The sequence below is a fragment of the Salvelinus sp. IW2-2015 genome, linkage group LG13 (genome assembly GCF_002910315.2).
Source record: "Salvelinus sp. IW2-2015 linkage group LG13, ASM291031v2, whole genome shotgun sequence".
Lineage (NCBI taxonomy): Eukaryota > Metazoa > Chordata > Actinopteri > Salmoniformes > Salmonidae > Salvelinus > Salvelinus sp. IW2-2015.
Window position 1 is genome coordinate 49,944,486 of NC_036853.1, and position 12,045 is coordinate 49,956,530.

The 12,045-nt window shown below is 40.5% G+C and overlaps 1 protein-coding gene across 1 annotated transcript in view; it reads left to right on the forward strand.

Annotated features, from left to right (window-relative positions):
• Positions 1 to 2,524: 2,524 nt before the first annotated feature.
• sorbs2a (sorbin and SH3 domain containing 2a) overlaps positions 2,525 to 12,045 on the forward strand; it is a 103,129-nt gene continuing 93,608 nt past the window's right edge. The window contains exon 1 of the mRNA XM_023998478.2: positions 2,525 to 3,103. The gene's annotated coding sequence lies outside the window, so the exon portion shown is untranslated. The remainder of the gene's footprint in view (positions 3,104 to 12,045) is intronic.

The window sequence follows — 12,045 nt, forward strand, 5'->3', positions numbered from 1 at the left end:
AGTGATAGGGATAGTAATAGTAGTAGTAGTGATAGTAATAGTGATAGTGATAGTATTAGTAGTGATAGTAATATTAATATTATTGATAGTAGCGGTGATAGTAGTAGTAATATTGATAGTAGTAGTGATAGTAATAGCAGTAGTATTGGTAGTAGTAGTGGTAGTAATAGTAGTATTATTGATAGTAGTAGTGATAGTAATAGTAGTAGTAGCGATAGTAATAGTATTGATAGTAGTAGTAGTAGTAATAGTAGTAGTATTGATAGTAGTAGTGATAGTAGTAGTATTGATGATAATAGTAGTAATAGTATTGATGATAGTAGTAGTAGTAGTAGTATTGATGATAGTAGTAGTATTGATAGTATTGATAGTAGTGATAGTAATAGCAATCTCTCTCTCTAAGTAGGATCAGAGTTAGGAAGATTGGGGTGATAATCTGCATGCCACCAAGTTGCCACCGAGATTTATTTGAGACTTGTTTGCATCTCTCATTCTCTCAGAAATCCTGCCATGCGGGTTGGGTCAGCAAATGATCTGCTTGTGCCATCCCGGAGCCCGCGTTGGCTTGCGGTAGCGTGCTACTCTGGCTCCAGTCTAGCCCTGCTCGCTCCTCTCTATCCATCCTTCTCTCTCAGCCTCTTTCTTTCTCAATCTCTTTTTGTCATTTCTCTCTCAAAGACAGGCAGGCAAGCAGTTCTTGTTATAGTTTTTTGTAAAAATGTCTCCCTGTTCAACTGTTGTTTTCCTATTTTTCATTGATCTGTTTAGATTAAATTTTTTTCTTACATAATCCTGTATTTTCAAGAATGACCTATTCTGATGTCTTGGTTTGTGTATGGTGAAGTACATTATTTGCTAGTATTTGTCAATGTTTTTATCACTGTATATCTCTCTCCCCTACTATCTGGAGTTGTACTGTTGCTCTTTTCAAATGTTGTTCTTTGTGGTTTAAGTGCAATTCATATGAAATTCATGTTATGAAATTGAATAAATATATATTTGTACACGTATTGTTTTTCTTACAATATTACATTTCAGGGAGCTGTCTTCTAAAGACAACCTGCAATGCTGCTTAGTACTGTAAAATAATTGTATATTACTGTATGTATTTCCCTGTAAATGTACAGTATTATACTGGCACCACAGTTGCCAGTTTAATACTGTAATTTTGCTTTACAGCAGTGATGCTGTAATATAGTTTATAGCATGAKTTTCCTTACTGTAAAACATATTACAGCATCCTTGCTGTAAATTTACTGCAGGAATGCTGTAATATCTTTTTATATTATGGAAAATACTATAAACTATTACAGAATCACTGCTGTAAAGCAAAATTACAGTATTAAACTGGCAACTGTGGTGCCAGTATAATGCTGTAAATTTACAGGGAAAAGTTTTACAGTGTAGGAAGAAACCTAGAGAGGAACCAGGTTCTGAGGGGTGGCCAGTCCTTTTCTGGCTGTGCCGGGTGGAGATTATAAGAGTACATGGCCATTAAGGCAAGATCGTTCTTCAAATGTTTCAAATGTTCATAGATGACCACCAGTGTCAAATAATAATCACTGGAGTTGAGGTCATCTCTATCACTTGAATGGCCCAGAGTGATGTATCGAAGGCTGGCAGAGTATAGCGACTGATAAAGTTGTCACCTTACCTTCTTGAGCTGGTTGGGAAGCCTGGGTTTCGATAGCTGGTTGGTCACAGACACTCGTATCCCCCCAAAAAATCTGAAATGTACAATGTCATTTCATTTTGTGAAACACTTCACACAAATTATGCCCAATGTTTCACAGGGAGTATCGTATCTAATTTAATTCAGAGCATATAGCTTTCAAAGACATTTGGACAGTGACCAAGGTAATGGAAGTGAGTATGAAGCTTCCACTGTGTGCATGCAGCATGTGTCAACCCTGCTCTCAAAGCAATGTGCTTTCCCCTGCCATGACCAGACACCACAGAGGACATCTATATGGGTCATGGGCAACCCCCTTACACTTCATCTGAATAATTCAGTGGTGTGTGTGTGAGTTAGGCTATACCATGCTTTCAAAACTCACTGTGTGTACAACATGTAATATTTTTGGTATACTTTGATGGCCATGGTGATACAATATGGATGTATGTGTGTGTGTGTTTGCAATGCCTGATAAAATGCAAATCTTGATAGATAACTTATCTTCTGCAGGTGCTCTATTTCTCTAGCTATGGATCATACACTGCAGGCTCATTGTGCATCCTAACCAGTAGTGCAGAGAAACAGGCCGTATAGGCTACAGGCTCCAATATAGGCCACTGCATTGTAAGCACATGTGCTGGTCTTTTGCAAACTATATGCAGAGGTAGGGGAATGACATTTTGCCCTGTTATAGGTGACCTGCACATCTCTCATCTCCATTCCATCCTCCCAGAAGAGCACATAATTGAACCAGGGTCGTTGCCATGACTACGGAAGGGGCCAATGAACTGCACCATAGGCTACTGCACTAGGCCATTTTACACATGGAGGTGCACACAGCATATAGCATCATCCTCGCATACAACCGCCTTTTCGCTGGGAAACAAGGAGGCAGGCTCGAGCCATTGGATGATATCTGATAAACGCGAGCTGTTCCTGGGCTGTCAGATTGGCGGCACCCAGCCGCGTCGCTACGCGCAACGATCATGCGGGAACAATGTGAGCTCTCGTCTCCTCCTCTTCAGCTAGCCCCTCTTCAGTCAAGAGGTGTTGTCGTGGTGAGACGGCGTTTTGTCAGGAGTAAAGGGACAGTTTTACTGCAATGCTATCTCCATAGCTCCGAGTGAGAGCAAGTGACCCGGGAGAAAGGGTGTTGCCTTGCTTTTGCCTGGCCGTGCACGGTGCGGTATCAACGTCCATGCGCGTTTGCTTATTTGAAATTGGACCGAGCCAATTGAGGACGACGAGGCAGGTGTGCGGTGTCATTTGTAATTCTGCTGGCCAAAAGCGTATACCCTGTCCATTTTCCCGTCTCATATCAGATTTGTATGGACTTTAATTCCGGCCAAGCAGGCTCCTGTCGACGAGGTTGATACAGTATTTTGTTGCAGAGCGAATTTCTTCAGATGTCTCCGCGTTCGCTTTGAGGTAAGCAATATTGCAACAGCCACTGCAAGCTACCGCTACTGCAATTAACGCACATCAGCTATTGTAGCTAGGTTATCTACAGAGTTTCATATCAGAGACAAAACATTATCCAATATCCTGAGAAAAGGCTGCAATGTGGCCAATGTTCAAAGTAAGGCAACATTAACGGAACATCATGTTTTGCGGTTTGCTTATTTGGGAATGCATTGACGAAAACAACAGTGCTGATGCTTAGCCTAAATGTCCTCTGCCATAGCGGAATGGTTGTTGTTACGTATCCCAATTAATGTTCTATATTGTAGCATATTTATAAAACACTCACCATAATTTGAACAAAAAATTTGAAAAGTTTCTCCTTGTCAACTTCTAGATAACACGACTCGACTTCAATTCGATCTAAGTGGGTTTGATCACATTCCAATGGACCGGTGTTGCAAGTTCTTGGCAATGGATAAGAAGGTTTACGGTAACCCAGTCTAGCGTGACCTTCTTCAACAAGAAAGGATGCTCTCGAGTTGATGCGCCAATATTTGGCCACGTTAATTAACATAACAATTAGACAAGGACCATCATTAAACTCATTAGTGGAGACGGGCCCAGGGGGTTGTGAGTAGAAAGTGGATTTCTTGTTGAATACAATAATTACATTGTTGCACTGTTCTTGCTTGTGTGTTTCCCAAACTCGGTCCCGGTGCCCCCGCTGGCAGCCTGGTCTCATAGACTAGACGTGACATAGTAAATGTAAATCCGGCACACTCAAATTAGTGTAATATGTTACATTTGTTATGGTTACATAAAACAGATGTTTACTTAAGGCAAAATTTAAAGTATTGGATGGGTGAGCGCATAACTTAACCCTAACTCTAGCCTAGCTAATGTTAGCCACCTAGCTAACGTTAGCCACCTAGCTAGAATTCTGAAGATATCATACGTTTGCAAACTCGTAACATATAATACAAATTGTATTTCATAACATATAAATACGTGATGGGGGATGGACATCCACAAATTAATACATACCATACAAAACGTATCATATCATACTAATTGAAGGATCTCGGGTTTACATACAGAATATTACAAAATGCTCTGAGACCAGGTTGCCCCTGGGTGTACATTTTTATATTTTTGCCCTACACTCTAAGAAAAGGTTCCTGGAGTATCCTTTAGGGGTTCTTCAAATTGAAACTGTGGGGGAACCCCTTTTAAGAACCCCTTTTAATGGTTCCTCGAATAACCTTTTTGGGTAATTTTTTTACCTACCCCTTAATAATAATACTACGCATAACAATAACATATTTTAGTTGTCAGTGTTTATTATGATTTTAGTGGCAAAGCAGAATAAAAAAATCCAAATATGAGGTAAACTCCCACAGAGCCCCAAATATAATGGGTATATCCTCTGGTGTGTTAGCTTCCTGCAAGAACCCCCACCAACTAAGGAGGTTCCTCGATGAACCCCACCTCCCATGGAAGAACCTTTTGGGGGCAATTGTCAGTGCCAAGAACACTAAGGTTCTTCAAAGAACTTTAAAGCTATTAGAATAACCCATGTTGAACCCCAAATTACCAAAGCTTGATGATGAGTTGGTTATTTGAATCGGATGTGTTAGTGCTAGGGCAAAAACCAATCCATGCACCCAGGGTGCTGGTGTGCCCAGGCCTGAGTTTGGGAAACCCTGGACTAGGTGATCATTAGCCAAGCCAGCAATCAACACCATCCATGTTTACTTTGTAAGTTGTGTAGGAGATATTGAGTGAAACGATTATAGCCTACTTGGAAAACCAGACATTGAGTAAATTAAGTTATGTTTTCTCCAGTTTTCATACCTACCAAATAATGCCCTCTTCTTCCTTTGAACATTTTAAAATTAATACAGTGTCAAAATGGATTTTAAATTGTTGTCACCCATTCACTTTCACTGAAGAAAACACCTTCCTTTGGATTCAAATGCTCATTAACCTCCCTTCACTCACTGGGCTCTAGCAGAATGGACTCGTGTCATTACACCACCCCCACTGCATGGGCGTAAAAGGCTTAGTGCACATGAAGAAGATTACCCTGGCCAATTGTTGCAGCATTACTGGGGTTTCACTTCCTTCACTCACTGCTATGCCCTTCAACAATGGCAATCAGTCTTAACATTTGCCATAGTAGGCAGTTATTGATTAGTCTTAAACTTATAATAATTATCAGCCTGATGGTGATCATATGATGTTGGTTATGTTTTGCATAAACTATCAAAATAAATTTGCACACTCCATGTATAAACTCCCAGCAATTTAATGGGTATTTACCAACGTTTCGGCATCACTGTGCCTTGATCAGGGTGTTTTGCATCACATTAGTTGATCAATTCTATTTGTTATATGCAGTAGCACAAAATAAATGACTTGTTTTACATTAGATTTTAAATTTTTTAAAGAAAGTTGATGGCATTTCATGGCATATTCAATTGGTGAAATGAATGCCGCCACATAGAACAGCTGAACTGTCATGAAGGCTATTTAAGTCAGACACGATACGGTAGTCTCTTTTCACAGCCACTGTGTCTGACATACGGTAGCTCAGTGAGCTCACTCATGCCCAGCGATCTGACAGGAAATGTTCAAGAGGATTGAATCCCTTTTTTTACTGTAACTCGGTCCCACCCACCATTAAAGGGATGACGTAATGAGAAAAAGTGAAAGGCCTTGTGGTGACTTCCCGTTGTCAGTCTAGTCATTTAGACACACACATGCACGTACAAACACACACACACACACACACACACACTCATTTTAATGCCTTCCCCTCTTCCTGTTCAGTTCCGATGTGTTTTGTTTTTGATGAATACTGTGTAATGCTATCTGTCAGGTTTTGGCCAGGACTGTTCTGGTTTTGTCACTAGATGTCCCCATTGCACCTTTTTTGAACCTTTTGTTTTTTCCTTGCTCTTTTATTGTTTGCACCTGTAGGTCGTTCCCTTGTTTGTATTTAAACCCTGTGTGTTCCTCAGTTCTTTGCTCAGTGTTTGTATGTTAGCACCCAGCCCCAGACCAAGCCTTTTTGTGTGAAACATATATTTCTCGGATTGGATTTTCCAGAGGTTCTCTGGTTTAGTTCTTGTGTAATTTTGAGTAGTCTTTTGAGGTTTGTTTTTCCCTGCTGTTTTTTACCACTTTGTGGAGTTTTCTTTGTATTTTTGAGGATATCCATTTTGTGCCTCTTGGCTTTATTTTGGACATTGTGGATTTAGATTTTGGCCTGAAGATTTTGTTCTTTAATTAAACCACCATCTCTAGAACTACTGTGTCTGCCTCATCTTCTGGGTTCTGGTGATTATTAGTGACTGTTTCTCGCACCGGGTCCTGACAGCTATCACTACGGGAACCGCATACCGTGTACCTGCGAGCGAGTCTGGGGTGTGTGTCTGCGTGTTTGCGTGTTTGCAGAAGTGTTAGTGTGTGGGTTTGTGTGTAATTCTGGAGGTAGGTGTGTGTATTTGGAAACTACTTTGTAACGTGTGTTTGTGTGTAAACAAGAGAGAAATCCAACCTAGTCCAATGAAACTCATAATGGGAATCAACAGTTGGCAACTTGGCGTTTGAATGGATGCCACTAAGACGAGCTAGCCAATAAACAGTCCGGAGGGGCGGCTTAAATATAACCATACATTAATGGGACAATCATCGCATTTTCACTTGATTGATTACCCAGGGAGGGATGGCGTTACAGTGTCCCGCCACTACAGCTATGTGGCTGCACCTGCTACCTGCCAGTTAGAGTTACTGAGGGGAGTGGTGCAGGATCTAGGCGGGCCATCTGGGATTTGGAGAATGCGATACGGTTTCTCTCGAAAGTACAGAACAGGGGTCGCACATTCTCTCTCCCCCTCTCTATTTTATTACCTCTTCTCTCCAACTCTCTCCCTTTTCTATTTCCCTTGTTTGCCCATTCACTCTTCCTTTGTCTCTCTCTCTCTCTCTCTCCTGCTTTAGAAGAAGAGCTGATGTCATGGCTCAAGTGGTCTGTCTTTGAAAAGCTTGCCTGACCTGTTTCTCAGAACCCTTTTGATAAAAGTGCTGTGGAGGATATTGGTTGGTCTCCAATACAGCAACTCAATTACCTTTTATTCAGACATACTGTAGTTTTCCCCAGAAACTTTCATCTTAGTAGCCCTTCCAACTATCTACTGTGTTTGCCATCAGTTTAAATGGACATTTTAGTCATTTAACAGACACTCTCATTTTACAGTGATTTAGTCAGTGAATTTAAATGAAGTAAGTTAAACGACTGCGTATCACAGTAATTGTTCGAAATGATGGAGAAGTGAAGTTGAAGGTTGCATGCCGTGGACTTTAAGGCTTCCCTCATAGTAAGCGGGTCAGAGTTGCCCTTTTGCCCGTAGCCTGATTTAGCGATAGTGGGATTACAGTCACACAAGGCTAGATCAGTGGAGAATGGTCTCTTGTCTGGTTTTTAAATAGTCATATTGTTCTTAAGTCATAGTGTTCTTAGTTTAAATTTGTGTTGCTGTTCTTTTCCATTAGTGTCCTGTGTTTTGTGTGGACCCCGGGAAGAATGGCTGCCGTTTCTTCAGCAGCTAATGGGAATCAAAATAAGAATCATAACGGACTGCGGGCTGCATTCCATTCCAAAAGGAGACACAGGATCTCTAGTGGAACAGCTAGCACTGCAATGCAGTGCCTTAGACCACTGCGCCACTCCGGAGGCCACATTAATTTCAAAGTTTAACAAACAATATGCACCAGGGCTAGAGGTCGACCGATTATGATTTTTCAACGCCGATACCGATTTATTGGAGGACCAAAAAAAGCCGATACCGATTAATCGGCCGGTTTTTATATATATATATATTTGTAATAATGACAATTACAGCAATACTGAATGAACACTTTTATTTTAACTTAATATAATACATCACTAAAATCTATTTAGTCTCAAATAAATAATGAAACATGTTCAATTTGGTTTAAATAATGCAAAAACAAAGTGTTGGAGAAGAAAGTAAAAGTGCAATATTTGCCATGCAAAAAAGCTAACGTTTAAGTTCCTTGCTCAGAACATGAGAACATATGAACGCTGGAGGTTCCTTTTAACATGAGTCTTCAATATTCACAGGTAAGAAGTTTTAGGTTGTAGTTATTATAGGACTATTTCTCTCCATACCATTTGTATTTCATATACCTTTGACTATTGGATGTTCTTATAGGCACTATAGTATTGCCAGCCTAATCTCGGGAGTTGATAGGCTTGAAGTCATAAACAGCGCAATGCTTGAAGCACAGCGAAGTGCTGCTGGCAAATGCAGGAAAGTGCTGTTTGAATGAATGCTTATGAGCGTGCTGCTGCCTACCACCGCTCAGTCAGACTGCTCTATCAAATCATAGACTTAATTATAATATAAGAACACACAGAAATACGAGCCTTAGGTCATTAATATGGTCAAATCCAGAAACTATAATTTCGAAAACAAAACGTTTATTCTTTCAGTGAAAAACAGAACTGTTCCGTATTTTATCCAACAGGTGGCATCCCTAAGTCTAAATATTGCTGTTACATTGAAGGTTGTGCAATGTTATGTCATAATTATGTACAATTCTGGCAAATGAATTACGGTCTTTGTTAGGAATAAATGGTCTTCACACAGTGCGCAACGAGCCAGGCAGCCCAAACAGCTGCATATACCCTGACTCTGCTTGCACAGAACGCAAGAGAAGTGACACAATTTCCCTAGTTAAAATAAATTCATGTTAGCAGGCAATATTAACTAAATTGCAGGTTTAAAAATATATACTTGTGTGTTGATTTTAAGAAAGGCATTGATGTTTATGGTTATTTACACATTGGTGCAACGACAGTGCTTTTTTCGCAAATGCGCTCGTTAAATTCGATGATAAATGAACAGGCACCGCATCGATTATATGTAACGCAGGACAAGCTAGATAAACTAGTAATATCATCAACTATGTGTAGTTTATTATTGATTATGTTAAGATTGATTGTTTTTTATAAGATCATTTTAATGCTAGCTAGCACCTTACCTTGGCTCCTTGCTGTACTCGCGTAACAGGTAGTCAGCCTGCCACGCAGTCTCCTCGTGGAGTGCAATGTAATCGGCCATAATCGGTGTCCAAAAATGCAGATTACCGATTGTTATGAAAACTTGAAACCGGCCCTAATTAATCGTCCATTCCGATTAATCGGTCGATCTCTAACCAGGAACTACCATTAATAATTTACACTGAACATTTTACAAAAACACATTTACTGGAGGAACTGTGCAGATAGTAAGTTTGGTAACAGAATTTCCAAAAACTCCTATAAATATCTCCTCTGAATTAAGATTCAAAGATGTCTGCAGAAGAATGGAATGTCAGCTATGACATGATACCTTGACTTTGAAAACATCTCTTTTGTTTATGGAACTACAGTAAGTGAAGAGGATTTACACCCGGTAACGGAATTTCATCATTGGTCCCTAATCTGTACTACACAGAATGCTTAATTATGTATATGAATGTCATTCTCTTCATGATGAATACTAAGTAGATGCACAAATGTATAAATATGCAATATCCTCTTTTGCATATTTGGGTATTCTAAGAGCTATTTTAATGAGCTCTTCTTCCAAACAAGACCAACTTTGATTGGTCCGGGTCGGACCAAATCTTAAACGAACATCGCGTCTATGTTTGTCACGCCCTGAACTTAGAGAGCCGTTTTATTTCTCTATTTGGTTAGGTCAGGGTGTGATGTGGGGTGGGCATTCTAGTTTCTTTATTTCTATGTTTTCTATTTCTTTGTTTTTAGCCAAGTGTGGTTCCCAATCAGAGGCACCTGTCTATCGTTGTCTCCGATTGGGAATCATACTTAGGCAGTCCTTTTTCCCTCTTTCATTTGTGGGATCTTATTTTTTAATTGGTTGTTATTTTGTTTTGCCCTGCAGAACGTCACGTTTGTGTTTTGTTGTTGTCGGTGTTCATTAAATAAATAAATACAATGAACGCGTAACACGCTGCGCTTTGGTCCACTTCTTCCCATGACGATCGTGACAATGTTTCACAAGATTGGACATCAAAGTACAGCACGGTAGAGTACAGTAGATTAGTGTGCTCTACTGTGTACTGTACTGTACTTAACTATACTTTTCTGTGCTGTACTGTACCGCACTGTACTGTGCTGTCCAAACTTGTGAACCCAACTGTGATTTGTGACTAATATGATTTCCCATTGTAGCGAATTCAATTGCAGAAATTCCTTTTCAGAWTTTTCTGAAATTCCATTACCGATTTGGTCACGGAATTTAGAGTTTTAATCACTTCATAAAAAAATTGATATCAGTGAAAACACTAACTACATGATATGTCTAACTTTACTTGTTACTTCTGTGAACTTTAATTTTCCTCCCATCTCATGAGGGAGAGCAATTAGAACATATCTTAATCGCCCACAACAGTAGAAATCCACTTTTTCAAGATAAATGACGATGGACAGAGCTTACCTATGATGTAAGTCAAGTCATCGGTTTAGTCAAAGTATGATTTATTTGGACTTGGAAGTGCCAAATCCGAATGTGTTACTTCAGATGTTTCTGTGAGTCTTACTTGTCTTTTCCTATGAGATTACGTGCAAATTCTTTTCAGATTACGGTTCATTTCAAGGCTGGGTTTTATTTATTTAAATGTTACCACCCACCAGCGTGGCACTGTTTATTAATCAGAAACACCTGGTAAGTTCTTCCTATTCGCAAGTTGTCTGAAAGCCGAACCACTTTTCTCTGTAGCCTACAATTGGGTTTCCACTAGATAAAACAGCCACAAAGTCAAAATTGGCTATATCGTATAAGTTCATGAAAGCAGACAGGAGCTTTTTGGTCTGAATTTAAAGGTAGCCTGACCCTAAGGTTTGCAGTGTGGTTAGGGTTAACCCGATTCTAAGGCCAGCATCATGCAGTGGGGATGTTTTTCAGCAGGAGGGCCTGGGAGACTAGTAGGGATCGAGGGATAGATGAACGTAACAAAGTACAGAGGGATCCTTGATGAAAACCTGCTCCAGAGCACTCAGGATCTCAGACTGGGGCGAAGGTTCACATTCCAACAGGACAACGACCCTAAGCACACAGCCAAGACAATGCAGGAGTGGCTTTGGGACAAGTCTCTGAATGTCCTTGAGTGGCCCAGCCAGAGCACCATCACACCACCACCTCCATGCTTCACGGTGGGAACCATGCGGAGATCATCCGTTCACCTACTCTTTGTCTCACAAAGATACGGCAGTTGGAACCAAAATTCTCAAATTTGGACTCATCAGACCAAAGGACAGATTTCCACAGGTCTAATGTCCATTGCTTGGCCTAAGCAAGTCTCTTCTTCCGTGTAGAATTCCCGAAGAGGGTGACAAGCAGAGAGAGATAGGTGGAATGGGCTGGGATGTGGAATTGGAGTCAAGCGGTAGTGGATTTGCTTTGCGGGAGATAGAATGATGGTCAAAGATAAGTCAAAATAAAACATGATAAAAAGTAAGTTTGAATGACACTGAAGGGCAGTGCTTTTACAGCTGATGCTGGTTTGCCTGAGGCTGATGACGTGCAGGTGTTTATACACATGCATATACACACACTCTCATTCAAATACACGCATACACATGTAATAGTGCCAGACATGCACTCAAAATATACAGTTGGTTTTGCTGTTATGATTTTAGTTGTCCTTGATGTCCTTTTTTTTGACTGTGGGATGGGTCTCAGGTGGTTGAGGGACAGCTATTGGAGAACTGTGGGGGGATCTTGGAAGGTTAGGGTTCACGTTTTTTGCCTTGTGGGAGATCTGTCAACGTGCCCTTGAGCAGGGCGCTGACCCTGGATGCTTCTGTGTGTCGCTCTAAATGGGAGTCTGTTGGATGACTGGTGTGGTGTAGTTGTTGAGCGGCTTCACTG